This window comes from Pteropus vampyrus, unplaced genomic scaffold (assembly GCF_000151845.1).
Source record: "Pteropus vampyrus isolate Shadow unplaced genomic scaffold, Pvam_2.0 Scaffold74, whole genome shotgun sequence".
In the NCBI taxonomy this organism is placed as follows: domain Eukaryota; kingdom Metazoa; phylum Chordata; class Mammalia; order Chiroptera; family Pteropodidae; genus Pteropus; species Pteropus vampyrus.
The window spans coordinates 1203558-1231443 of NW_011888855.1; the positions used below are offsets into that span (position 1 = coordinate 1203558).

Below are 27886 nucleotides of genomic sequence, written 5' to 3' on the forward strand. Positions count from 1 at the left end.
CAACAAATCTCGCGAGGTTGGGCACCACAGACCGCGTTGAGGTGTCGGCTCTGGCGCTTTTTTCACCTCGTCGCTGGTGGGATTTCTGAGCGTTTGCTGTAGTTCTGAAAGTTCGTCGCCGGTTCTACAGCAGCTCCCTTCCTTCGGGACAGGGGGTCGCCGGTTCTACAGCAGCCCCCTTCCTTGTGCACTTCTTGGCTCAGGGTTCTCACCTTGCTCACGGTCAGCCTTTGCGACATCTCATTTTGTTCTCGTGAAGGCCCTGTTTGTGTGGGAATATTTTCCCCATTTCACTGGTAGAGAAACCGAGGCCCGGAACCTAGAGATGGTTAACTCAAGAGTTTACTACTAGTAAATGGTAAAGCTGGGCTCCATCTCCATGATTATAACAGATAACGTTTGAGTTCCAATTGCTAACCCTAAACTCTCCAACTGTCAAACCCGAAATTCTATCTCAATCCCATACTTGCCCCTCCCCCAGTCTTTCAGAGCCACCATCTGTTGCCATGGTTATTGTAGTAGAGGCTTCACTGGTTCTTTCCCTTGCCCTTCAGATATTCCCAGCATAGCAGCCCCAGCGGCCCTCTTGAAACAAGCCATATTGTGTGCCCGGTGCTTAAATTCTCTAACACTTTACTATCTCACTCTTCAAAAAAGTCAAAGGCCTTTGTTTAGCCAACTGGACCCTACACAATCTGACTTCACTTAACTTCCCTCATTTCCCATTGTGTTAGCCTCCAACCCCTTCATTTCTGTCCCAGTTACCCTGGCCTGCTGGAATGCATTTCCCCCATATGTCCTCATAGCTCAGTCTCTCCTTTTCTTCTCTGGCTACCTTATCTAAATTTTACCCCTCTACACACATTTCATGTCCTCTCCTCCTTTTTTTTTTTTTCCTTCTTAACACTAGTCATCAGACATCATTTATATTTACTTTTTATCTTGTTTATTATTTGTCTCCCCATTAACAGGCAAGCCTCAAGGAAAGCAAGGATTTTTATTCTGTTCTCAGCAGAATCCCCAGCACCTAGAAATACAGCCTGGACCCTTATAGGTACATACAAAATATTTGTTGAATGAATGAAACTTTTGATATAATTACCTTATTTCAACCTCATTTATTCAAATGTTTAGGGTTTACTATGAGCTAGATGTTGTTTTGGGCTTTGGAATACAATGGTGAACTAGACAGGAAAGCTCTAGTAGAGCGTTTTCTATTTTAGTGGAAGAGAGAATAATAAGTTGACAGGTAGTAATAAATGCTAAGGAGAAAATAGTAATACATCTTGGGTGAATGATATGGGAGGAAGATTAAGTTAGTCAGAGAAAGGCTCTGAAGAAATGACATTTGACTTAAGACCTGATTGACGAGAAGGGGATGGTCGAAGAGTTCAATTAGAGCATTCTAGGCGGAGGGAACAGCAAGTGCAAAGGCCCTGAGGCAGGAATGAATTTAATGTGTTGGAGGAACAGGAAAAAGGATGGTATGATTGGAGTCCAGTGAACAAGGGGAACAGTGGTATCAGAGGAGGCCAAAGAAAGATAGAGGTAGAGATATTTCTTGCCAGAGCTCACACATTTCATCAGTGGGATTTACTCATTTATGCTACAAATACTGAGCACAAGCTGTGTCAAGCCTCATGCCAGTCTCTGGAACTTCCAATGGAATAGATGACTAATGTTTGTGCAGTGCTTTATAGGTTATGAAGCACCTTTAACATACATTATAACATTTAATCCTCAAAATGGTTATCCAACGAGGGATTTCTACATATTTAACTATAAAGAAAAAAACTGGGAAAGTTAAAGGTTTTATCAGGGTCACATAGCTATTAGATGACAGAGCCCAAGCTTGGAACACTGGTCCTCAGACTGCAAATCCACGTCCTTTTACCAATACCAGATGACCAGCTTAAAAGCCAATGAGTATATGTTACTTATTTAACTTAAAGATTTCTACTTAACCCATATTTGCATAGCACAAGTTATTCAGCTAGAGATCACAAAGGATAGAGGGCATTTTTGTTAAAGTTCTAGAACTCGCAAGATATTTTTTAACACAATGGAGCAAATCCTGGGAGTGGAGTACTTAAGAAGCAATGTGTATTTATTTGAAAACAGTCTCTCTCCCCCTATTCCCAATCCAATTACATGCTAAAAATAATTTCTGTTTACTTTCCAATGAATGTAGTCACAGTTTGTCCACTGAGGCAGAGTCCTGAGCTATAGTTTTGAGTGCCTGAACAGCCCTCACTCTCGCTGGGACCTGGCAGCGCAGGCGATGCCTTATATTTATGGGGCTGGCTTTTTATTTCTTCTCTGTGGAAAATGAGAGCCATTTCACATGTTCTGTGTATTGCTGCTATGAGAAAAGAACAATCTCAAGGAAATGGCTTTGCCAAGAGACAGGAATTGGTCACAGTTCATCAGACATTTCAGTTGGGTAAATACTGACTGTGTGTGTGTGTGTGTGTGTGTGTGCGTGTGTGTGTGTGTGCACGTATGCTACACACAGTTTAGTAAAACTTAGTTCCTGCTCTTGGGAAAATTAAACTCTGGACAAGAAATTATCTACTATATACATAATATCAGAGAGTATATGTTGACTGCTATAACAGAGGTGACAACTGTTTTGAGTGCGCCCAAGAAAATAATTTACGGAGGTGACTAGATTGACACAGGAGTTCATTGCCATTGAAAGTTTTATTACTTGCAGTTTACAAGAGTAGCGGGGCATGCCACACCATGCAGAGATATCTGGGGAAGTACTGGGGTTGGTCAGGAGGCAGAAGGAGAAAGGAAAAAGCCACACTCTAGGAGGACACATCTTTGCTGCAGTCCTTCCTGGGCTGGGTTATACTGTCCTCAGGATTGCGGGGAAGCAGTGTCTTCAGCGACTTTCCAAGGATAAATTGAGGGTATAGGGGAGTTTTCTCATCACAGATTGGGATTTCCAGAGGATTCTGAGGAGGAGGAGGAAGATTAGATTAGTTTAAAGTAGAGCTTCTCAACTTTTTCCATGTCACAGTGTACTTGGAAAATAAGTATATCTAATTATTGGCAAATTAGAATAAACAGATAAGGCTGCTGCTTCTCATCACCTCAATGGTGGTCCAGGGACTATAATTCCGGGCCCTGCTGGGCCACCCTTGGGACTGGAAGGGTGAATGCCAACTATATGAGGTGCAATGGATAGCCATGATGTCTTGTACCCTGATGATTCTGAGGCTGAGATTAATCCCAGTGATTTCTGAAAATTAATAGATAATCAGTTGAAGCTGGGAGGTACTCATCTTGACATTAGCTGCTCCGTTCTGCACTCATGACCTGTGTGATTTTATGTGAATTTCTTAACATTTATAAGGTTGCTTCTTCATCTCTAAAATGAGAAAATGATATGTACCTTAAATGGTGATTGTGAAGATTAATGAAATAATCCCTATAAACTACATAACACGTTGCCTGGCACACAGTAAATGATAATTGTTATCAGATTATTCTGAAAGCTATATTTTTCTGAAAATTTAGCAACTTAATGTTAGGTTCCAGTCTCCATCTTGGTGAAGACCATATCAGCTAAATCCACTTTTCTACGTAATTTCTAGAATGAATTTCTATTAATCTGTGCATTTGATTAAGATTGGAGTGATTTAGTCCAGCTTAATGCACTCAAGGAAATCTAGAATGGCCTAAGATGATCCAATGCATCTCTCTCATCTCTACTGAAGGACTATCAAAAAATTGGTATAAATCTTGAACTGGCATAGTAATGGAGTCACATCTAATCAGCAGGCTTTATTTAAGGCCTACTGCATTATGTGCCAGTGTCTTAGTCCATTCACACTGCTATAACGAAATAGACTAAGTGGCTTACACAACACATTTCTCACAGTTCTGGAGGCTAAGAAATCCAAGGTGCTGGCAGATTGGGTGTCTTGTGAGAGCTTTCTTCCTGCTTGATAGATGGCCATCTTCTCTCTCTGTCCTCACATGGCAGAAGGGGTTGAGGAAGTTCTCTCAGGTCTCTTTTATAAGGGCACTAATCCCATTCATGAGGGTACCACCCTCATCACCTAATCACTTCTCAAAGGCCCCACCCCCTAATACCATCACATTGGGGATTAGGATTTCAACATACAAATTTAGGGAGGACCTAAACAGTTTATTGCAGCCAGGCACTGTACTATACTCCCTAACCTGCAGTTCTTAAGTGGCTCCCCATTACTTTTAGGACAAAGTTACAATGTTCTACTGTGGTGTAAAAGGCCCTTAATAGTCTGACTCTTTCCCTCTCCACTGCCTTCTGATACTTTCCTAAGCATCTGTGCTCCATCCATACTGAATGGACTTCAGCATTGTGGTTTTGTCCCTACTGCAGCATCCTTTCATAGCTCTTTGCCTTTGCACATGTGGTTCCCAGTACCTTTAATGCCCTTCCACCATCTTTTCTTTTCCATTTGACATACTTCTTCAAGTTTCACTCCAAATTTTGGCCACAGTATTACCTACTCTGCAGAAGAGAGTTAACAGCAGGCACAAGACTGCTATCTTTTGAAAAGCCTGCTTTCAAGGTTGGCCTTTGGCTGGCATCTGAAAATTTAGGTTTCAGGAGGATTCCTAAATTCCCTAACATATAAGAATGGCTCACTGAATCAAAACTGTTTGTGCAAACAGTAGTTTATGCTAAAAACTTGTTTTTCTTCTGAGAGTCCAAAATTTTGGTACATGTTAGGAAGAGTGCTTATGTGACTGGCCCTGACACAAACCCCGGATTCCTAGACTCAGGCAAGCTTTTCTGGTAGACAACACTTTGTAAGTGTTGTTACAGTTCCCTGCTGGAGGAATGTGACTCCTCTGGGAAGGGAAATCTTGAAAGCTTGCACCTGGTTTCCTTTGGCCTTTGCCCCATGTGCCCTTTTCCTTTGCTGATTTTGCTTTGTATCCTTTGGCTGTCATCTATCATAGCAGTGTATGCAACTGTGTGCTGAGTCCTGTGTGTCCTTCCAGTGATCGTTGAACCTGGGGGTGACCTTGGCAACCCTGACACACTTAGTAGATGAAATTCTCCTTATTTATACTGCCTTTTTCCTTATTTAAAAATATATTTAACACAAAATATTCATATGAAATTATTAAGAATAATAATGAACACCCATGAACTCATCATCCATTCTGAACTAGAACATTACCTATCACTCCACCCCTTCCTATTATTCTGAATTTTATGCTTATAATTTCCTTGCTTTAAAAATTGTATATATACGTAAATAACATTGTTTCATTTTGCTTGCATTTGAGCTTCATAAACATATACAATTTGTATTTTTTCTGTGACTTCCATTTTCCCTCAGTATTAAGTTTCTAATATCTATGTTGATGCAAGTCACTATAGTTCATTCATTTCACTGTGGGATAATATTTTATTGTGTGTATATACCATAATTTGTGAATATGTTCTACTATTGATAGACATTTGGGATGTTTGCAGTTTTTTCTATTAAAAACAGGGCTATTCTTAACATTCTTATACTTACCTCCTGGTACACTTGGGCAGGAGTTTCTCTAGGGTATACACCTGGAAACTGAATTGCCAGATAGTAAGGTATGTGAATGTTATACTTTATAAGCTAATGCCAAATTGTTTTCCAAAGTGATTGGTGGTATCATTCTCATTCGCAAAGTATATGAGTTCACATTGATTTCATTCTCTCCAGCATTTGATACTGCCAGACTTTATTTTTTGCCAATCTAGTAAACAGTATTAGATGTATGTCAAACCTTTTCATTCCATTCTTTCTCTCTTTCCTTTTTTAAATCATGAAACATAAGCCATGAACTAGATATTTTGTTAGGTACTAGGGAATTTAATATCTCTCTCTTTTTGCTTTTTTTTTTTTTCAGGTATAAGATGTACAAATATAAGTCTTGAATGAATTTTATATATTATACAACTGTATAACCGCCACCTATATTAAGATATAGAACATTTCTGGAGTCCTAGAATACTCACTTTGCAGCTTCTCACCCAAGAGAAATCATTAGTTTTGCCTGATCTTGAACTTTATATAAGTGATTTGCTTAATTTCCAAATACGTGGAGCTTTTCTAAATTTTTATTGTTAATTTCTAATTTAATCTATTCTGATCAAAGAACATACTCTGTAAGACTTCAAGTCTTTTGAAATCTCTTGAGATTTGTTTTATGGCACAACATATGGTCTATTTGGTGAACGTTCCATTTGCATTTGAAAAGAATGTGTATTTTGCAGTTGTTGGGTGATTTTGTATAAGTATTCAATTATGTTAGTGTGGTTAATAGCGTATACAAATCTTTTATGTCCTTACTGGTTTTTGTATAGTTCTATCAATACTGGTGTGTGTGTGTATGTGTGTTCAAATTTCCAATTATGATTTTGGATTTGGATTTACTTCTCTTTTTGGTTCTGTTATTTTTTACTTCATTTATCTCATTTCTAAATATATAATAAGAAAGTCATATTTTCAGTTAGACACTTCTGTTAGTGTGAAATGCCCCTCTTATGCCTAGTAATCCTTATTAAAGTCTACTTTATCTGATAATAATTTAGCTATGCCATCTCTCTTTTGTTTGTATTTTCATAGTATGTATTTTTCCATCCTTTTCTTTTGTGTCCTTTTTATCTCGATTACCTTTTATTTAGTGTTAAGTCCATTTCCATTTAACTGAATTACTGATATAGCGTGTTTATTTCTATCATTCTGCTATTTGTTTTCTGTTTGTTCCATCTGTTCTTTGTACCTTCTCTCATTTTTGCTGCCTTTTGGATTGAACAATTACTTTTTATTCACTTTTATCTTTTATTTTTTTATTACAATTTAATTATTTGGTTGTTTGATTGTTATTTGATTATTCTTTTAGTAGTTACTCTAAAGATTATTATTATATGCATTCTTCACTCATCACAGTCTACCCTAAATTTGTATTTTCCCACTTCCTGAACAATGCTAGAACCTTAAAAAAGTTTAACACTTTTTGCTTTCTGTGCTATTATTGTCACATATTTTATTTTAATATAGTTTTAAATCCCACAAGACATTATTATTGTGATTTTAAACTGTTAGTATTCATTTATATTTACCTACTTAGTCTCCTTTCAGGTGTTCATCCTTTTTTGTAGTTTCATGTTACCATCTGGCTCATCTGCCTTTAGACTAAAGAATTTCATTTAGAGTTTTTGAGTACAGGTCTGTTCATGATGAATACACTCAGCTTTTGGTTGTCAGAAAATATCCTATTTTGTCTTCATTAATTTTTTTTTATTCTGGTAAAATATGCATGTCATAAAATTTACTATTTTAACATAATGTTTTCAAAGTTTTCATGTTGTATCATGTATCAGAATTTCCTTCCTAAGGCTGAATAATATTCCATTGTATGTATATACCACATTTTGTTTTGTTTATTCATCCATTCATCCATCTGTGGACTCTTGGCCACTTCTACCTTTTAGCTATTGTGGTTAACAGTACTATGAACATTGGTGTTCAAATATCTGTTTGAATTCCTGCTTTCAATTCTTTTGGGTGTATATCTAGAAATGGAATTGCTGTATCATGTGTAAACTCTATGTTTAACATTTTGAGGAGCTGCCATACTGTTTTCCACAGTGGCTAACCATTTTTCATTCCTACAAGCAACGCATGAGGGTTCCAATTTCTTCACATCTTTGCCAACATTTGTTTTTTACTGTTTCATTTTTTTTTTTTTTTTAGGCGAGGCAACCCTTGGTTGACCGCACAGATTGCAACGACCTTGTCAGCTTACAATGCCTTATTTTTTTATTTTTTATTTTTTACGCCTACAGCACCTGGTCTTCCTAGGTGATCTTCCATCCAAATACTAACCAGGCCCAACCCTGCTTAGCTTCCGAGATCAGACGAGATTGGTCTTGTTCAGGGTGGCATGGCCGTAGACTTTACTGTTTCATTTTTGAAGAGTGTTTTTGCCTAGTATAGAGTCCTAACTTGATAGATGTATTTTTTCCACCAATTGAAAGTGCTATTTTTTCATTCTGTTCCATTCCATGTCTGTTTTCCAGTTTCTGTTGAAATATTAGTTATCAATCTTATTCTTGCTCCTTCGATGATAATACATGTTTTTTTATATGACTTTTAAAAAGATTTTTCTCTTTATCATTGGCTTTTAGCAGTTTGGTATGATACGCCCTTATAGTTTGTTATATTTATTTATTTAATTGTATTTATCCTGATTGGGGTTCGAGAGCTCCTTGAATCTATGGTTTGATATTTTTTGTAGTTTTGGGAAATTCTTAAAGAATATTTGAATTCTTGAAGAAAATATTTGAAGAAATCCAGTATTTATTCTTTAACATCCACTTCGAATAGTTACAAATGAGTTTTTTAAAAAATATTATTATGAAATAATTGATTTTTTCATTGATTCAAGCTGTTTTAATATTTGATTAACAATTATTTAATTCTTGATTTAATCATCCTCCCCCTCCTTCTCTCCTAAAACAATCCTAAATATACAGAAGAGTTGCAAGCATGGTACGAAGAACCTTTCTTGAACTATTCAGAAGAGTTGCTGACCTGATGTCTGATTGTCCTCAAAACCTTAGTGTATGTTACAGACAAACAAGGATATTCTCCAAAATTACTAAAATACAACTATCAGAATCAGGAAATCAACTATTTGAACTTTGCAATATAGCCTTATAATGTCCTTTACAGAAAAAGAATCCAGCTTAGAATCATGTATTACTTTTAGTTATGTGTCTTTAATTTCCTTCCCTCTGAAACAGTTTCTTAGACTTTCCTTATCTCTTATGACCCTGACAATTTTGAATATTATAGGCCAGTTATTTTGTAGAATGTACTTCAATTTGAGTTTGTTTAGTATTTCCTCAGGTTACACATCTTTGGTAGAAATATTAGAGAAGTGGTGCTGTGTTCTTTTCATTATACCTTATCAGATAGTGTACAACTTTGTTATGTCTCTTTATTGGTGATGTTCACCTTCACCTTCACCTGATTTAAATGCTAGACTTGTCAACTGCAAAATTACTCTTCTAATTTATAATCAATAAATATATTGCTTGTAATCAATAGTATATTGTGGGAAATTACTTTGAAGCCATGTAAATATTCTATACTTCATCAAACTTTCCATTTACAAATTTATATACAAATGGGATTATGGTTTCCTTTTTTATCCAGTGGCTTATAGTCAGTTACCATAATTATTTTGATGCTCACATTGTCCCAGTGAGCTGACTCCTTTGTCCTTTGATAGATTCCTCATCATTCTTTGCACACTTTCTTGCTTTCTGGTAGAACAAGATGCTCTAGGCTCATCTCATACTTTACCTGGCCTAGCCTTGGAATCAGCCATTTCTCCAGTGAATCCTGGATTATTTTAGTGGAGAATGGTCTTTAGAAGCCACACTCTGGACACTAGGTATGCTCATTGTCACTGAGATGTTGCTGCTCCTTGGCCCTCTTGGTGGACAGAGCTAGGGCACTAATATCTTGCTCAGACTCTCACACCTCCAAATGGGATACCCCTCCATGGGAAACTTCCTCAGCCAATCAGGCTCTAACTTCTCAAGGTGGTCTGGCCCACTGTGTGGGCAATCATCCTGCTCATGCTCTGAAGATCTGCTAGGCTGCTGCTTTGCAGAGATGTTCTCCACTCCTTCAGGCTCCAACACTATGCTCTGGACCACTGCAGATCTCCCTATCCCAGGTGCAAATGCCCATTTGATTTGCTTTATAACTGAGTTGTTCAGGAAGGAGGTGGAGGGAGCAGAAGAGGGAGAGGGAAAGGAATTATTATTCTTTTTGAGCCTCAAGTTTTTGTAACTCTGGCCACTGATTGATCTATCATTCTAATAGTTTTTTTTTCTTTTGGTCCTTTCAATATCACCCTATCAATCTTTGAAAGCTTCCTTGTTTTCTGGCACAAATATTATGGTCCAGGATTGTCTGTACTTTCTATGCACCAGACTTTGATTCAGCCATTTCTCTAAGGAGCCCTGTGTTTGTTCATTTTTAGTGGGCAATTATATTAGACACCACAATCTGAATGATAGAAAACCATTGGTTAATGGGGAGACATTGCTTCTAGTCCATTTTGGTGAAAAGAATTTAAAGGTACACGTTAAAGTTAATTAGTTCATGTTGGTGTTTCCCATTTAGTTTTAACATTAGAGTGTTTTCATTTTATTTCTTTGATTTTTAATTGTATATTTTTCTTTCATTGAAAATCTTGGTTTATGACATTGTTGACAGAATTATTTCTTTGCTTTAACCTACAATATACAGACAAAGTCTAAAATACTGAATCTGAAATTACTACAAACAATAAAATTGCTAAGAGAAGTTTAAAATTTCCTTTTAGATTATTTTGTTCTTGGGTTGTGTTCCACAAAGGATGTGCAGTCAAAATGTGTTTTAAAGCCCTTGAAGTCCTTCTTTATGTGGTTACCAATTTGTTTTAAAATGTGTTTTAAAGCCCTTGAAGTCCTTCTTTATGTGGTTACCAATTTGATACTCAGTTCAGTTCATTTATTTCATTTTATTTTCAATTTAAGGAATTTTTAAAAATTAGTTTTTTTTTTGACTTGGTGAAGTATGTACATGATTCAAAGGTCAAAACTACGTTTCATCTGTTTCTGCCTCTTTCCAACCCCTTTATTCTTTATCCTCTAAAAGTAATAATTTTTGTTTACTTATCCTTTCATATTTCTTTTTGCAAATAAAATCAAATAATTATATTATGACTCCCTCCTACCTTTTCTTATAAATAAAATGTAACATATTATATACATTTGATCTTTTTTGAAAGGCTTTCTTGAGGCATAATTTATATACCATAAAAGTTACCCAAAGTGTTTACTTTAATTATTAATAATACATTTACACGGTTGTGCAACTATCCTCACAATGTAATTTTAGAACACCTCCATCATCCCCAAAAGAAATCTTGTGCACTTTTTTGTCACTCCCCATTTCCATTCCCAGCTCTAGGCAATTACTAATCTATTTTGTGCCTCTGTATATTTGCATTTAGTTTTTTTTACTTAGCAGTGTACCCTGGGAGACCCCTATACACATCTACAAAGATCTTGATTTTTGAAAAATATAAACCTGTTTTACTCATTTTAAATTTTTATTGAAGTATGACATACCTATAGAAAGTATACAAATCATAAGTGTATGGCTTGATTAATTTTCAGAGCATGAACACACTGGTGTAACAAGGATCTGGATCAGAAACGGAACGTTATCAGCACCAAAGTAGCTCTTCTTGTGCCACCTTCCTATCACTACCTGCACCACCCTAAGGTAACAACTATCCTGATGTCTAACATCATAGATTAATTTTACCTATTTTTGAACTTTATGTAAATGGAATTATACAGTGTGTGTATGTATGTGTGTGTCTGCTTTCTCTTTCCCAATATTTGTGAGAATAATATTATGGCATGTAGTTGTGAGTTCGTTCATTCTCATTATTATATAGTGTTCTATTGTGTAATATTCTGTAAATAAGTTACCCATTGAATCATAGATGGATATTTGAGTTGTTTCCAGCTTTTGACTATTATACATAGTGCTGCTGTGAATATTCTTGTATGTGTCTTTTGATGAATTTTTGTATTATTTTAGATTAATATTCAGCTAGGAGTAGAATCAGTAGGTTTTAAGCATATGTTCAACTTTGAGAGAAACTGCTAATTTCCTGAAGTAGTCCTGCCAGTTTGTACTCCTATCAGCAGTTATTCCACATCCTCACCATCACTTGATGTTGTCTGTCTTTTTCATTTTAGCGTTAATGGTAGATATGTAATGTAATTAACTATGGTTTAAATTTGCATTTCCTTAATGATTAATGCATCTGACTACCTTTTCACAGGTTTATTTGCCATTTGGTATCCTTTGCGCAATGCGTGTCTAACTCTTTTGTCCATTTTTCTATTGATTATCTTTTTCTTTCTTCCAAGTAAAAGGACACTGGATACAAATTCTTTGTGGAGAACATACACACCAAAACATCCTCTCCCGATCTGCTGCTTGACTTTTTCCTCTTCTAAGTATGTAATCTGATAAACAGAGTTCTTTTAATATAGTACATTTTTCTATTTTTTAATGGCTAGTGCTTTTTGTGTCCTGCTTAATAATTATTTACCTACTCCAAAGTTTTGAACATATTCTCTCTCGTTTTCTTCTAAAATTTATTGTTTTATCTTTCACAGATTAAAAACCACTTGCAATTGATTTTTGGGTATGGTGTGAGATAAGAGATGAAGATCCACTTTTTTCCTCATGTGGACATTGATTTGATCCCACATCATTTATTGAAAAATTCATATTTACTCTACTGAGTTATCAACTTTGTTATATATTAGGTGGCTATATATGTATGGGTTTGTTTCTGGATTCTCTACTCTGTGCAGATATTCCGCTTGTCTACCTTTGTGCCCAAACCACGCTGTCTTAATTACCATAGCTTTATAATACATCTTGAGGTTTAGTAGTGTATTTCCTAAAGCTTTTTTCTTCTTCTTCAAGATTGCTTTGGCAATTATATAAATTTAGAATCAGCTGGAAAATAACCTTAGGCAAGGATATTTTATTCATATTTTATTCTTAGCACTTGGCATAGTGCCTAACAAAGTAAGCTCAATAAATATTTGTTGAATAAATGAATAAAGGAATTAGAATGTAATTGCTGAAATATAAGCACTAGGAAGGTAAGGAATTTTGACTGTCTCTTAATGTATCCCAAGCATCTAAAACAACTGTGTAAAAACCTTTAACAGCTCATAATAGGCACTGAATAAACATTGGGTAAATGAAGATGAGTAGGCATTCGTCTTTGGCTCTAGGCTCCTACTTACTTTTCAGCTTAAAGCTTAAATATATTTCCTCAGGGAAGCCTTCACTAATAGCTTCGGACAAAGTTCTCTAGTTATATTCCATAGTTACCCATATTTTGTCTTCATAGCATTCAACAGGTTTGTAATTATTTGCATATGATTTTTTATTCCCTACTAGACTGACAGGGCCTGAATCTGTTTCATTTACCATATCCTTAGTACCTTGTATTAGAGTATATAGTTGGCCCTCAATTGTTATTAACTGATGGAAGAAGCAACTAAATATCTTAGAATGGAGAATCAGGAAAATTCTGTAAGAGCAAGAGACATATTCCAAGCTTTGGAAGATGATTAAGAATTCTCTATATGGAGAAGGAGAGAAGGTTAATCCTAGATAATCAAAAAACTGTGTGTAACATGGAAAGGTGTCAGGATGTATGACACTAGGAAATGGCATCTGGAGCCTAGTGTACAGTGATAGGAGCCAAACCTGGAAAGTTAGATTGAGCATACTTTGCGAGAGCTGTGCTTATTCTGTGGGCAGTAGAGTGAGCCGTTAAACGTTTTTATGCAGAAAAATGATAAGATTGGATTAGTCTCTTACAAAAATAACTCTGCTGGTAGTGCATAAGCTATGGCAGTAATCCAGGTCTGACATGAGAGGGGCCTTAGCCAAGGCAGGGGCAAAAGAGGGGATGGACCAAGTGTCTTTCTGAAGTCAAGATTCCATGATCCATAGAATGTGCCCAGGGTGATGGTCCAGGAAACCTATAGCTTGTGGGAATGGGTGGATAGTAACGCCATTAACTGAGACAAGGTATATAAATAGGTATGTAAGTTTTGAAGGGAAGATAATGAATTTGAGGGTTTCCCCCCCAATTTTTTTTACTGTGGTAAAATACACATAGCATAAAACTTACTATCTTAACCAGTTCAGTGGTATTGAGTACATTTATATTGTGCAACCATCACCACCATCATCTCTAGAACTCTTTTCATCTTGTAAAATTGAAACTTTATACCCATTAAATAGTAACTCCTCATTCCTACCTCACTGCAATCCCTAGCAACCACCATTCTACTTTCTATCTCTATAGATTTGACTACTTTAAGTACCTCATATATATGGAATCATAGCATTTTTCTTTTTGTGACTGGCTTATTTCATTAGCAGAATGTCCTCAAGATTTATCCATGTTGTAGCAGATTGCAGAATTTCCCTTCTTTTTAAGGTTGAATATTCTGTTGTATGTATATACCACATTTTGCTTATATATTCTGTTGTCAGTGGATAGTTGGGTTGCTTCCATGTTTTAGCTATTGTGAATAATGCTGCTATGAATATAGATATACAAATATCTCCTTAAGACTCTGTTTTAAATTCTTTTTGGGTATATACCCAGAAGAGGAATTGCTTGGTCACATGGTAATTCTATTTTTAATTTTTTGAGGAGCTCCACACTGTTTTCCATAGTGGCAATACCATTTTACATTTCCATCAACAGTGCACATGTTCCGATTTCTCCACATCCTCACCAACACTTGTTATCTCTTGTCTTTTTGATAATAGCCCTTCTAACAAGGTGGGAAGTGATATCTCATTGTGGTTTTGATTTCCATTTTCCTGATGATTAGTGATGTTGAGCACCTTTTCATGTACCTATTGGCCATTTATATGTTTTTGGAAAAATGTCTATTTAGATATTCTACCCATTTTTAAATCAGATTATGTGAGTTTTTTATATATTTTGGATTGAGTCCCCGCTTTCAATTCTTTTGGGTATATACCAGGGAGTGGAATTGCTAGATTTTATGGTAATTCTGTGTTTATCTTTTTGAGGGACTACCAAACAGTTTTCCACAGTGGCTACACCATTTTACATTCTCATTAGGAATGTAATGGAGTTCCAATTTCTCCACATCCTAGACAACACTTGGTATTTTCCATTTTTTAAATACAACTGTCCTAATAGATGTGAAGTGGTATCTTACTGTGGTTTTAATTTGATGAATAATGTTGAGCATCTTTTCATGTGCAAATTGACATTTGTATATAATCTTTGAGAAATGTTTATTCAAGACCTTTGTCTATTTTTGAATTGGGTTGTTTGTGTGTTTTGTTGTTGGTGAGATGAATGAATTAAAAAAAATATATTCTCAGACATTAATTCCTTATCAGATATATGGTTTGCAAAATTTTTAACCCATTTTGTGGGTTGTCTTTTCACTCTCTTGATAGTGTCCTTTAACGTACAAAAGTTTTTAATGTTGATGAAGTCGATTTGTTTTTTTGTTGCCTGTGCTTTTGATGTTATATTCAAGATATCATTACCAAATCTAAGGTTATGAAGATCATCACCCATGTTTTCCTCTAAGAGTTTTATAATTTTAGCTTTTAAGTTTAGGTCTTTGATTGTTTTTGAGTTAATTTTTATATATTGTATAAGTGTCTAACTTCATTTGCTTTTATGTGATTATCTGTTGTTTTTTTTTCTGATTGAAAAGATTATTTTTCTCCATTGCATGGTTTTAGAAATATCCAATTTTGGTCTCAAGGTTGTTGGGTTGAAATCAATTAATTATAGATGTATGGTTTTATTTCTGGACTCTCAGTTCTATTCAGTTGATCCATATGTCCTTTTCCCAGTACCACACTGTCTTGATTATCATTGCTTTGTATCATTGCTTTGTTGTGAAATAGGCAAGTGTGAATCCTCTTTCTTTATTCTTCTATTTCAGTATTGTTCTGGCTGTTCTGGTTCTCTTGCAATTCTATATGAATATCAACATTAGCTTGTCAATTTCTACAAAGAAGTCTACTGCGATTCTGATAGGGATAGTGTCAAATTTGGAGATCAGTTCGGGAATATTGCCTGTATTAACAGTCTTAAGTCCTCTGATTGTGAACATGGAGTGTTTTCCCAATTATTTAGATCTTTAATTTCTTACAACAACGTTTTATAGTTTTCAGAGTATAAATTCTCTATGTCTTTTTTTAAAAGTTATACCTAAGTATTTTATTCCTTATGATGTATTATAAATGATATTGTTTTCTTAATTTCATTTTCAGATTTTTCATTGCAAGTATATTGAAATAAAATTTGTTTTTGTATATTGATCTTGTATCCTGCAAACTTGCTGAACTCATTTGTTAGTTCTAATAGTTTTTTTAAAGGATGTCTTAGGAATTTCTATACACAAGACCATTTCATCTGAAAATAGAGATAGTTTTATTCTTCCTTTCCAACACGAATGCCTTTTATTTTTTTTCTTGCCTAATTGCCCTGGCTAGAACCTCCAATATAATGTTGCATAGAGGTAACAGGAGTGGACATTATTGTCTTGTTACAGATCTTCGTGGGAAAGCATTCAGTTTTTTACTGTTAAGTATGATATTAGCTGTGGGTTTTTCTTTAATGCCCTTTATTATGTTAATTTCTTTATATTCCAAATTTGTTGAGTTTTTAATCATGAAAAAGTGTTGGATATTGCCAAGTGCTTTTTCTATGTCTATTGAGATCATCATGTGGTTTTTCAAGTTTTACTGATATGGTGTATTATATTTATTGGTTTCCAGATTATTAAGCTAAATTTGCATTAATGTAATAAATCCCAGTGGGTTGTGGTGTATGAATTTTTTTTATAAGGTGCTGGATTTGGTTTGTTAGTATTTTGTTGAGGATTGTTACAACCATATTCATAAGAGATATTGGTCTGTAGTTTTCTTATGATGTCTTTTTGATATAAAGGTAATACTAGCCCCATAAAATGAGTTAAGGTATTCCCTCTTCTTCTATTTTTGGGAGAATTTTAAAAAATGGATATTATTTCTTCTTTAAATGTTTGGTAAAATTCTGTGATGAAGACATCTTGGCCTGGACTTCTCCTATGTGAACATTTTTTAGATTACTGCTTCAATCTCTTCACTTACTATAGATTACTCAGATAGTCCATTTCTTCTTGAGCCAGTTTTTGTAGTTTGTATCTTTCTAGGAATTTGCCCATTTAATCTAATTTATCAGTTTTGGCCTACGATTAATCATAGTATTCTTTTATAGTCCTTTTTATTTCTATAAAGTCAATAAAAAAGTCCCCTCTTTCATTTCTGATTCTAGTAATATAAGTCATCTCTGTTTTTGTCTTAGTACTGCTTTAGCTGCATTTCATAAGTTTCTGTATGTTGCATCTTGATTTTCATTCATCTCAAAGTATTTTCTGATTTCCCTTTCAGTTTCTTTTTTGACTCATTGATTGTTTGGGAGTGCATTGTTTAATTACTATGTATTTGTGAGTTCCCCCAATTTTTTTCTCTATGGAGTTCTAATTTCTTTCCATTTTGGTGGAGAACATACTTTGAATTATTTCTGTCCTTTTAAATTTTTGAAGGTTTTTTTGTTTGTTTGTTTGTTTGTTTGTATGACTTAGCATAAGATCTACCCTGGAGAATGTTCCACGTTCCCTTGAGAAGAATGTATATCCTGTTGTTGGGTGGAGTGTTTATAGTTGTCTGTTAGGTCTAGTTGCTTTGCAGTGTTGTTGAAGTCTTCTTTTCCTCAATCATCTGTGTAGTTATCCATTATTGAAAGTGGCGTATTGGAGTCTCTCAAATTTTATTGTTGAGTTGTCTATTTCTCTTTTCATTTCTCTGTTTTTGCTTCATGTATTTTGGTGGTCTGTTATTAGATGCCTACATGTTTGTAACTGTTATATTGACTTTTTTTTACTATGAAATATCCCTCTTTGTCTTTAAAGTCTATTTTGTATACCATTATTGCCATTCCAATTTTCTTATGGTCACCATCTGCATCACATATCTTTTAACATCCTTTACTTCTAGTTTATTTGTGTATTTGAATATAAAGTATGTTTCCTAGAGTTAGCATACAATTAGATCATGTTTTTTATCCAGTCTGACAATCTTACTTTTGATTGTATTGTTTAGCCCATTCACATATTATTACTGATATATCTGTCATTTTACTTTTTGTTTTCTGTGTGTCATGTATTTTTTGTTCCTCTATTCCTCCTTTAATGACTTTTGTTTTGCTTATTAAGTGAAGATTTTCTGTAGTAGCATTTGAATTTCTTTATTGATTTTTCCAATGGTTGCTCTAGGATTTATCATATACATCTTAACTAATCAGAATCAGCTTTGGTTTCTGATACTAGCCTATTTCAATGATATAGAAATGTTATTCCTATATAGCTCTTTTCCTTTTTCTCTTTTTTTTTTGGTGATATTATTGTTGCACATGTTACATCTACCAATGTTGTAAATCCGAAAACACGTTGTTATTATCGTTACCATCTCTAGTCATTTCCTTAGCCCAACAGAGCTTTGCTTTCACCTATTTCTTTTGTGCTGTTATTAGCAAATCTATAACATATATTACATTTCTATATGTTATAGTACCAATAATACATATGTCTATGGCCATGTCACCCTGAACAAGCCCCATCCTGTCTGATCTTGGAAGCTAAGCAGGGTCGAGCCTGGTTAGTACTTGGATGGGAGACCACCTAGGAAGACCAGGTGCTGTAGGTGTAAAAAAAAAAAAAAAACCCCCAAAACAATATGTACATATTATATTATGCAATGTTTTTATATCATTTAAGAAAAGAAAGAAGAAAAATATGTTTATACTGTCAAATAATTACATAATTGCCTTTACCAATTTTTTCTTTTTTCATGTAGTTTCACATTACTATCAGGAGTCACTTGCTTTCATTCTGAACAACTTCCTTTAATATTTCCTATAAGGCGAGTCCACTAGCAACAGTTCTCTCAGTTTTTTTTTTTAAATCTCGGAAAGTCTCTATTTCTTTTCCTTTCTGAAAGATAGCTTTGCTGGATAATTTGGATTTTGTGCACTATGAATATCTTAGTGCCTTCTGGCCTCCATTGTTTCTGCTGTGAATCTTATTGGGGGGGTTCCTTTGTATGTAAAGTATCATTTTCTCTTGCTGCTTTTAGGATTTTCTCCTCGTCTTTGACTTTTAGCCTTTTTACTATGAAATGTCTGTGGACATTTTTGAGTTTATCCTACTTGGAATTTGTTGTGTTTCCTAGATGTATAGGTTATTATTTTTCAATAAATTTGGGAAGTTTTCAGCCATTAATATCTTCCTTTCCTTTCTCACACTTTTCTCCTCTTTTGGTACTCTATGTTTGTTGATGTGCTTAATGGTATCTCACATTTCTTTGATGTTCTGTTTATTTTTCATTATTTTTTCCTCTGTTTTTCAGTTTGCATAATTTCTGTTGATCTATCTTTAAGTTCGTTTAGTCTTTCTTCTCACAGTTTATAATTACTGTTATGCCCCTCTAGTGAATTTTTAAGATTTTTAGATAGTATATTTTTCAATTCCAGATTTTCCTGTTGGTTCTTTTAAAATAATTTTTATTTCTTTAGTGATATTCTCTATTGATAGGAATGTCATCATACCCTCCTTTACACTTTAATTATTGTGTTTTTCTGTTGTTCTGTGAATATGTATATAATGGCTACTTTAAAGTCTTTTTTGGATATATTTGATTTCTGATTGCTTTCAAAATTTCTGTTTATGCCTAATTTTTACCATTGTATAGATCATACTTTCCTGTTTCTTTGCATGTCTTGCAAATTTTTTGTTGGAAACTGGCTATTTAAGATAATTTATAATAGCCACTGTTATAGTTAATTTTATATGTCAACTTAACTGGGCCATTGGATGTCCATATATTTGGTCAAACATTATTCTGGGTGTTTGTGTGAGGATGTTTTTATTTACGATTAACATTTATATTGGTAGACTGAATAAAGTAGATCACTCTCCCTAATGTTCTTTGACCTTCATCAGTTGAAGGCCTGAGTCAGACAAAAAAGCTGAGCTTTCCTAAGTAAGAGAGATGGCTTCCTATCTGACTGCATTTGAACTGGGACCTTGGCTTTTTTCCTGCCTTCATACCCAAACCAAAACATTGGCTCTTTCAGGATCTCAAGCATGTTGGCCTTTGGATGAGAATCATACTATTAGCTCTCCTGGTTCTGATGCCTTTGGGCTTGAAGTGGAAGTAAAAGATCAGCTCTCCTGAGTCTCTAGCCTGCTGACTCACCCTTCAAATCTTGTGTAAACCAATTCATTATAATAAGTCCATCTGTCTGTCTATCTAACTGTAACAATCAATCTGTTTACCTACCAACCTATCTATATCATATTGGTTCAATTTCTCTGGAGAACCCTGACTAATACAGCAATTCTGACAACTGGTCTCCCCAGCTCTTTAGGACTTATTGTTTTTTGTTTGTTTATTTGTTTAGTGATAGGTTGGATTATTTTAGTGAAGTTTACTTTCCACTCCCTGCCCCCTATCAGTGGTAAGCCTCTGATGTTGCTCCTTAGGGAAGTGCAGCTTTGGATATTCTAGTCACCCTGACATGACAGTGATTTTCATAGGACTCTCTTCTTCTCTTTTCCTGATGGTACCCAGCTGTTAAACTTCTTTAATTGCCAGCTGACTGCTCTATTATTTTCAACAATGCCCTGGGGCAAAAATTGCTCTACAAAGTAATTCAGTGATATTCTGGCTCCTTTGAAAGAATAGGCCAGTGTTTGATATTTGTTCTGACTCCAGAGAGCTGGGCTCCTTCCAGCTGTCTTATTTTCTGGCTTTTTCCTGCACACTAGCTGACATACAGTTTATCCTATATCTGGATTCTTCTCAAAACAACCACTGCTGTTCTTGTGAGCACCCTTGGGCTTGACTTTGGGAAGAGATTAGGAGCTACGTCCCCTCCTCCAACCTGTGCCTGCTTCCCCTGCCACCTTCCCACCTCTTGCAAAATCTCTAAGCCAAACTCTGGAGCAGCTCAAGATGGGAACAATGACAAGATTTTCTGAGTGACATTTCCTCTCTAGGATATGAGGACCTGGTGTTGTGGGAGAACGGCAGCCTGAGGACCTCTTGACTTGTTTATCCCAATGTGGGATTACTGTCTCTCTCAAGCTGGGGCACGGGTGATCAGGGCCTAGTATTCTCAGCATGCCATATCCAAGTTAGAGCCTCCACTCCATTAGCAGGGGTTGGGAGGAAGAAGAGAGCCCCAGTTTCTCCACCGTGTTGATCTGGGATTTAGCCTCAGCAACAGGTAGCTGGGGACAGAATGAGAAATGCTGATGTTCTGCTCCTTTTGGAAGAAAGCCTTTCGACTGGGAGCTGAGAAGGAAACCCTGTGTTCTTGGCTTGCAGCATTCTGGAGAGGGAGTGATCTCTATCTCACTGAGCTGAGAGGGAGAAGAGAAGGAACGATCTTGGCTCAAATGCCAGATTCTCACTTTTCTTACTGAATTTTTGTAGGTTTTTTTTTTTAGGTTTGTATTTCTTCGTGTACTGTTTGCCCTAGTGGCTTGAAATGGTTGTTTTTAAATAATTTTCACTGCTTTTATTGGAGGTGTGTTGCAGGTCAGTGGAACTCTTCACTCTGTTGTACTCTAAATCGATCCACTGAATAGATGCATTTTATGGTACATTTCAATGAAGTTGTTTTTAAAAAACAAGACAAACTGTCACATTGTTGTGTCAGGATTAAGGGGTTATAGTCATTGGCTTCCGGCTGTAGTCACCCCTCCCTTTTCTCTTGTTCATGGATTTCATTAAATAATGAAAGTCATATTCTAAAAGAAGATTCCAAGTCCAAATCATCTACTAATTACAGATTCATTCTTTCTTTCGCACCTATATACAAATTGTCTATTAGCTGTTGTATTGTATAAGGATCTCTTGGGATTCTATTATCTTTAGCTTATCTTTACTCGATAGGGTTCTTGCCACATTTCTATAAGGTCCTCTAGCTGAAATTCCCTGTGATAGTGTAATAACCTATTATTGTATTGCTCTACCGTGGCTTATTTCAAGTTAGCCTTTCTCTCAAGGGCGAGCATTTGGACTTTCTAGTTTTTAGCTGTAACATACTGTTTGGCTATAATCATCTTTGTTCAAATCTGTTCTTTTCTCTTTTGAATCATCTCTTTGAGATATATTCCCCAATGTGGTATTACTCAGATTGAGAGTATGATATATTTTATGATTCCTGACAGCTATTGCCAAATTTTTCTCCGGAAAGATTATAGTTGTTTCTAGTGCATTCCTAATGTGGAAATATACTTATTTTCTTAGAATCCTGTTAGCATTGAGTTTTGTATGTTTTATTTGTTTTTGCTAATTTAATAAATGTACTATGGGACTTTTATTTTGTATTTAATTATTAGTGATGCTGCACATTTTTTCTAGTGCTTATTTATTGTTAACATTTTTTTGTGGGTTAACTCCTTGTGTTTGAGTCTCAACTTTGTTTATAACTGTGTAACTTCGGGCAAGTCACTAGTCACATTTCCTCCCTGTGATTCAATTTCTCAAACTGTGAATTGGAAAAGTTGAACTAGATCAGTATTTACTTTGCTTGAGAGTAGAACTCTTTCTTTCAAACATGATCCTATACAGATTCCTAATTTTGGAAAGAGATAAAAGTGCTCATTTATTAATATATAGTTATAAGTTCAAAATGTTAAGTTATTTATAAAATCAATTAATTAAGACAATGAGGCAGTCCAGATAAAGACAAAATTTTGAAATTGGACATTAAAAGTGGCAATTGAAGTCTTTGTATTGGAATCATGATATAGTTTACTCAAATCCTTTTAACTTTTTATTTTGGTACAATTTCAGGCTTACAGAAAACTTGACAGACTAGTACAAAGAATTCCCATACACCTTTCATTCAGATTTCCCAGATGTTAACAGTTTACTGCTTTAGTTATATTATTCTCTCTACATTTGCTTTATAGATATTTTTTTGAACAACTGGAGATCAAATTGCAGATACAATGTCACTCTGCCTCTTTAAATACTTCAGTGTGTATATCTTAAAAACAAGGACATTTTCATACATAATTACAGTATAGTTATCAAAGTAAAAGATTATATTGACACAATAGTATTATCTAATCTATAGATCTTATTCAAATATCACTAACTGTCCCAATAATTTCCTTTATAACAAAATAAAATTTTAGATCATATGTTCCATTCAGTTGTCATATCTCTTTTAGTTTCCTTTAGTCTGGAAGAATTCCTCAGCTTTTGTCTTTTATGCCACTGATACATTTAAAGAATACAGACCAGTTATTTTGTAGAATGTCCCTCAGCTTGGGCTTATCTCTGTTTCTCCATGATTAGATTCAAGTTTATACAGTTTTGGCAGCAATACCACAGGCATCATAACAGGTTGTGCATGATGTTGATATGTCTCATTGCTAGTGACAGTATGCTGGATTACTTAAGGGGGTGCTCGCCAGTTTTCTCTACTGTAAAGTTACTGTTTTTCCTTTTCACTAATAAGTATCTTGTGAGGAAATTCTTTGAGAGTATATAAAGCTGTTAGTCATCAACTTCGCTGTCACTAGTTTTAGCATTTATTGATGACACTTGCCTTAATGATTACTCTGGTGGTCGCCCAATGGTATTTTTCTAATTTCATTATTCCTTTCACATTTATTCATGGATGTTCTACCTAATGGAAGAGTTATCCCTTCTCCTTTATTTATTTATCCTTATAGAGTCAAGAATTATTTTGTTTATGAGTTATAATCCATGGCTATTGCTATTGTTTTGATGTTCATATTGTCCCATATTTGACACTAGAAATCCCTTCAAGTTGGCTCCTATCCCTTTTCCTGTTTGCCCTGAGACTACTTGCTGGCAGTGCTTGCGGCTGCAGCATTTACCCTGAGATGACTCACAGATTACAGTTCTAACCTTACCCCCAAAGTTTGCCATGAAATATCTCACTTTTATTATTATTTTTGCATTGCTATAGTATATCAATAGGCTTTGGAAACAAATGACATCATTCTATTTACAGCACTGTTTTTAGTGGATTGCTGAAAATGTCAAATCCTAGAAAACAGCATTCCAGCTGCATTTTTTTTCTAAATGGGGAAAAGGCTATATATGTATGACAATGTCCTCATCCTTCTTTGAGCACTTCTTTACTTTCTTGCACAGTCAGAAGATTTAGGCTCATCTGTACTTTCTCTGGAGTAGGCCATTTTTCTGAGGAGCTCTAGTTCTGTGTAGTAGAGATTGTTTTTTAAGCACCAAGATAGGAGGTGGGTGGGTGTTCCCATTGCTATTAGTGTGTCATTTCTTTTAGGCTCTCTCAGTACATAGATCTAGGATACTTACATACACACATACATACGTTTGTGTTGAAATGTGTGTATATGTATGCATTTGTATGCATTTGGTTTTTTCTACTCTTTTCAGTGTGGTTATGTTATTAATCTGCAGTACAGTTTGGTTTGTTTCTGTTTGCATGCCATTTAGAGTTTTCCCCCATCCTTGTGTTTTTATTTTTTAGTATCCAAAACATTAACTTGGTTCCGAAACTAGAACTGTGCAAAAAGGTTAAAACATAGAATATCTCCCCTTCCCACATTTCTATTCCATTCCAGTGGCTACTCCCATCATATCTTTCCATTTTGAGTCTCACGCCCAATAGGTAACCACTCTCAATAAATAACCAGCTCATAGTTTCTAAGTTGTCTTCTGTGTGTGTGTGTGTGTGTGTGTGTGTGTGTGTGTGTGTATGCATTTTTGTTTGTTTTGCTGTTGCATATTACTTCTGAGTAATACTCCATTATTTGGATGTCTCATTCTTCTGTGAATGGATGTTTAGATTATTTCACTATTTTAAATCACTAATGAATAATCTAATTTATTGAAAGCGCCTCTTTTATATTGATTCACAATATCTAAAAAAATGTTGATTTACGTAGATGAGTATTTGTTAATTATAACAATTTTAAAGAAGTTTGCCTGCAATCTCAAGCTGTTCTTCAATTAAACTGATTTGGAAGCTTTACAAAGAGAAGGGAAATTTTGTTTCAAAATGGAATCAAGGACACTACCTAATGGTGTGTATTTCTTATAAATATAGATTAAAAAGTACCCAAAACCTACAATAAATGCTAAGACTAAAAAAAAAAAAAAAAAAAAAAAAAAAAAAAGATTACAGCATGACTACCAAAAGTACTGTGCACATATACCTGAAACACATCTAGTATTTTCTTGGATGCTGCGCACATATGCTGTTGTATTGTTCTCTTATTACAGTTTTACATGTAGACATAAATAGCCTTACATTTTTTTAAAAAGTGAAGAAATACCGGCTTCTTAATTATTGTGGTTTGAGGAGGTGAATAAATAACACTCCCGTTCCTTGCCCAGGATTAGAACCAATTGAGAGATTGGTGTTAGCCAAGTGAGCTTGTTTATACTTCAACCCTGAATTGTATGGACTTGCCTCTTTATAGGCACATCTAAACAGTCTTGGCTTTTCTTGGTGGAGATGGGAGAGGTTAGGGGTGGTGTGATGTGCTGAAAAACTTCTAGCAGAGAGTAGAGAATGTGTGCTTCATGCAGGTGGGCATATCAGGGAGAGAGTAAAGAAGAAAGTTCTGGGAGAAGCATGTGCATTTCCTTCCCTGAATCCTACCAGACAAAGTCCTACTCTGAGAGGCATGAGTGAGGTGGAGAGGGGCCCAGATTGTTACACTAACTGTAGTGCCCCCACATGGAATGTGAGGAATTGTAAATAAGTCATTTTTCCAATATTAATAAATGACCCACTTTCAAAATGACAAGAAGTTCTACTCAGAAATGGCAAGAGAAACTTTATAAAGAGATCAGCAGTGAAGCATTAGGTAACTTGGATGCAGCAATCACTAAAAGGTGATTGCTTTAAAATATATAGTTTATTCATCTTTAATTACACAGCAGTAGTTCTAAAAATAAGATCAAAACATAGCTGTATTAAGGTTCCCTTTGTCTGATCCCAATTTTGGACCTCTAGATGCCTTTTCAGAAGTATCCTATATGTTCTTCTTATAATGTATCCATGTATCCTCCCAGGCCTATGAAAATATTTTACATGTATCTGTTACCTTAAAAACATGATATTCTTTAAGAGTGTGTGCTCACATACATGGAATCAGGGTGAGTATATCATTCATTCTTCTATACTATGTATTAAGTACAGTTCTAAAGAAACAAAAATACATACCATAAAGTCCTGTTCTCATGGAACTTGCATCATCCTGCAACTTGCTTTTTAGTTATTTTTTGAGATCTATTTATGATGATACATAGATCTAGTTCACTTCTTTTGTTTGATGTTATTCTATTATATGAATATATTATACTATGTAATATATAGTATAATATATGATGTCCCTTACTGATGGACATTCAGATTTATATCAATTAGGATGTCATCTACTGCAAGTAACAGAAAACATAACTCATAGTGATGTAAATATTAAGGACATTTATTATCTCACATCACAGAAAGCCCGAAGTGGAACAGCCTCCAGGTATATGATCAAGGGCCCTCAACCTATTTTTTTTTTCTTTTCTAAGCTATTAGTTCTCTATTATGTAACAAATTATCTCAAATTTAGTGGCTTAAAACTTAAACAATTTTTATGGGTCAAGAATTTGGGCATGGCTTAGCCTGGAGGTGCCTTTGACTTAAGGTATCTTATGAGGTTGTGGTTAAGCTGTTAACCTGGGTGAGTGGATGGAGGGAATACTTTCCTACATGTGGGTCTCTCCACATGATTGCCTTATGACATGGCATTTCGATTTCCCCAAAATGATCAAATCCAGAGGGTGAGAGTGCCAAGGAAGGAGCCACAGCCTTTTTATAACCTAGTTTTGGAAATGACATCCATCACTCTGCCTTATTATGTTTTTAAAAAGTGAGTCATTAAGTGTAGCACCCTCAGGGTGGGGAGGGGATTACACAAGAGTGTGATTGCCAGGAGGCAGGGTGATTGGGAGCCCCCTTAGAGGCTGCCTAACATAACTTGGCTCTCCTCAGAGTTGCTATATGGCTGCCAGTAACAATTGTATCACCATTCCCTGAAGTAAGATGTTCCAAAAGGACCTTTCTGGCCCTGCATTGAAACCTTTTCTGATCTCTCTCCTTCATAATTCAGTTCAATCAACATGTATTGAGTGTTTGCTTTTGGCCAGGCTCTTTGCTACTTGGTAAGGTTATGTGGATCATGTCTTCAGAAAGCCCACAATCTTATAAGAAATTGATGCATATAGCAAATAATTGCATTATACCAGGGGTGAAATGTCCCAGAAGCTGAGGAAAGCAAGCAGGAGAAATGAACCAGGTTTAGAGAAGGCAGATGAAGTGGTTGAGCTGGAATTTGGAGGATCAGTTGGAGGTAAGTGACTTAGGGGGACAGAGAAAGGGCATTCCAGAATTAAACGTTACAAAAAAGTACTGAAAAATAATGTATAGTTCCACTACCCAACTCTTAACATTGTTATTTTTAGGTTTCTTTTTTTAAAAGAAATCATGACAGATCTGAAGTCCTATTTATCCCCTCTACCCATCCATCTTGGGTTCCACCCCTCCTTCCCCTGTCCTCATATCATTATCACAGTATGTGTTCATCTATCGATCTAGATCATTTTCTATACACACATTTTCCATAATCAGTATATACTGTCATTCTATGTATTTTCAAATTTACATCTGTCATTTCACATTTGTTGGCATGTTGATATTTCAATAACTCGAGCTATCAAATGTTGCTACTTTTAGGACTCATTAGTTTTATTTGTTGTAATATTTTATCGCAGGAACATTTATTCATGTCTTATTGGACATTCCATTGTTTACATTTTTTACAAGGAAGGATTGAACATGAACATGTCTACTTGTACACACCTGTAGCAGTTTCTTTCTGTATTTTTCTAGACATGAAATTGCTGGGTCATAAAATGCATATTTTAAATAGCACCAAAGTGGCTGTTCTGATTTTACTTTTCCACCTGACATCTCTAAGAGTTTCCATTTCTTCGATTCCTTCCCTCCCCTGAAATGATCAGACTTTAATATTTACCAAGATAATTTTCAAGTGGTCAAACTAACAGATAATTTC

General features: G+C 35.2%; 1 long non-coding RNA gene and 2 pseudogenes across 1 annotated transcript; 2 read left to right on the plus strand and 1 right to left on the minus strand.

Annotated features, from left to right (window-relative positions):
• Nucleotides 1–21: 21 nt before the first annotated feature.
• On the plus strand, nucleotides 22–12526 carry LOC111741134. The gene is made up of 5 exons (XR_002780891.1): nucleotides 22–222; nucleotides 972–1054; nucleotides 11240–11348; nucleotides 12008–12097; nucleotides 12260–12526. It is a non-coding gene; the product is annotated as an uncharacterized LOC111741134 (long non-coding RNA).
• On the minus strand, nucleotides 7835–7953 carry LOC111741217 (annotated as a pseudogene).
• Nucleotides 12527–18309: 5783 nt separating the features above from the next.
• LOC111741203 lies at nucleotides 18310–18428 on the plus strand (annotated as a pseudogene).
• Nucleotides 18429–27886: the final 9458 nt, after the last annotated feature.